Here is a 2,572-nt window from a genome sequence, read left to right as displayed (position 1 = left end):
CCCCTCCTCCCGCGGGTGATAATACCATTATGCTGCTATCCCGCTCTGCCTTTCGAAACGAAGCTGTCAGTAACAGGACAAAGCTGTTCAAAATGAACCGAATTGCCTAGGCGGATCGTTCGGCAAAACAAGGTCCAAAATGGGTCTGGATTTTAAGATTATGAGAAGGGTTTTTGCCGATTGCTCGACAAAATTGCCTTACTGCCAACTTCTTCCCAGCACAGGATCGGATTGAAACAGGCAAATAAATATTTGCGGCTTTTTTTTTCCAGCACGAGCCGTCCAGTCAGTTCCGAAACATGTTGCCAGCCGTTAATGATCTTGGCTGATTTCCGGAATTGCTAGCAGTCGATTGTACACTCGTGAGACGCTTCTGCATATCAGAGCTGTGAAAAACCTATTGCCCTGGCCGAGCCTGATTCGACATTATACGCCTCTGTGATTCCTTTTTTTGTGTAATCAAACTTGCATCTCGGTTGTGGTCAAACAATAGCCCACATCTCGCGCAACGCAAACGCGGATCTCGTTTCAGTTGTTGATGATCAACTCCCTTTCGCTCTATTGGACTAACCCTGCTTTTTGGCGTTGGCCAATTTTCCATTCCATGCGACAGGGCACAGTTGTGGCAAATGGCTTTCCCTGACACATTGACTTCAATATGTTGTAGTTATGCTTGCTGGGCTTGCTGGCCAACTTTTTGGAGAAAAATCAAATCCGGAGCTATCATGGAGTTATCGAACGGCCCTATGAGTATGGGCGAAAAACGCGAACTAATTAAACCCAGCCAAAAAGCAAAGCATGTCATGAACGCCACCATCAGAAGATGAAGGAGATCCTCTGATTTTTGGCTTCTCGTCAATTATGATCACATCAGCACACGTACATAGTTAACGTTAGTTAGAGTTAGTTACACATATTCCCCGAGCAACTGCAAGACATTTTGCTTTTTTGCGCAAACCTTGATGCAGACATATATTTCTTGTGCATGATCGCATCGATCAGAGTCTTCTGGCGTCGTGGAATCTGTTTATCATGATGATCTCCTGCATATCAATTGCACCCGCAGCTCGCGCCGCCCGAAAATCATATAACGGCTCCTGCGTCCAGAGTGCATGGCCGAATGGGAGCCCATTGCCTTGCACAAAAATATTTTTCCCAATTGCTTACGCATACCATAGGAGAGTGGAACGCCCTGAGTTGTTCAACTATAAAGTAGCACGGCAGAGAGAAAGATGATTGATCGTTATCATGATGTATGTGCAAAATTAAATGAAGGGAATTTCCTTTTGGCAGCCCAGTCTGCATTCAAATCAAGTTATTTGCCTAACCCATTGTACGGTGCAGTCGGGCAGTACATGTGCATACATATGCGCTCCCCTTCAAGGCTCACTTCACCTTCAACTACGTAGCATGCTATCTTGTCGCTGGTTTCAAAGCGCAACACAACATCCAGTCCACAGCTGTCTCATCATTCGGCATCCAGTTCCAATCCATACATACAGAGACGGGATGTTAAAAGGCTCCGCAGCTGCCTTCTGCCTCATCAAGACCTTGGATATGTTTCCGTATCTGTTACGCGGCATAGTCGATATGCAAATGCTAACCAGCTTCCGCAAATCTGCCAGTCATTCACAGCAATGCCTCAGCTTGCTCTGTTGCTATCAACAGGGTTGGTTAAAATCCGATAAACACCACACGACTCGCTTAGCGTTCCCAGCATCGAATAAATGTCCGAAGATGGGATCTTAGAACAACTTAACATATAGTCTAGAACCAACTTAGTCGCAAAAAATAGTTGGATTTTTCCCTCTCGTTTTGTTCAAAGCATCCGTTATCCCTGAAAGCCCAGAGTTCCATGCCAAAAAAAAATTTTTTTTTTCTTTTTTGCTTTTTCTTTCAACTAGTGATTCCATAGTGGGGCGATGTATCTGGGGCACTGGGGGTTTTCGTCCATATTCTGGTTTCCACTCCTCATCCATGGATGCCGTGGGGAAAATTTGACGGGAAAGAAGCAAAGAAAAGGATATACGAAGGAGCCCACTCTCCTGGGTAGGCAGCTTGATTGGGCGGGATGTTATAACATCCACAACTATCAATCAATCCAAAGCCTGGTATGTTTTACACGGAGACAATCCGTAGAGCTCAGTGACTCTCCTTACATTGAATTCTGAATGGGGTTTTCCATTCCTTCCAACCCTATCACCAGTCTGCAGTCTGCAGGACACTGCTGAACAGATTGAGTGGGCTGAATCGTGTGGCTGAAGGCACTGCCGGTGTCTTATAATTTTTTAAGGTATCTCCGGCTTTGGATGGCTGGCGCCTGGTTGTATAGCTCCTTTTTTTTTTCGCCCTACTAAAATCACGTCTTTTGGAATACGTTTTTTGAAGCCTTTGACACAGGTCCCACCCTCTCTGAATAAGGCTGAAGCCGCCAGAGGGCTCGGAGTGGAAGAAAATGTCGTATCGTGGTACAACTATACTGGCGGGAACAATCGCCTTCCGACCATAAATCCCACATGGTGCCAACTTTTTTGACTTTATGGATAATTTCGATACTGTTCTCTTCCTTTTG

The sequence above is a fragment of the Histoplasma capsulatum genome, genomic scaffold (genome assembly GCF_000149585.1).
Source record: "Histoplasma capsulatum NAm1 scaffold_2 genomic scaffold, whole genome shotgun sequence".
NCBI lineage: Eukaryota > Fungi > Ascomycota > Eurotiomycetes > Onygenales > Ajellomycetaceae > Histoplasma > Histoplasma mississippiense.
The sequence above is the reverse complement of the archived record's forward strand: the minus strand, read 5'-3'. Positions refer to the sequence as shown.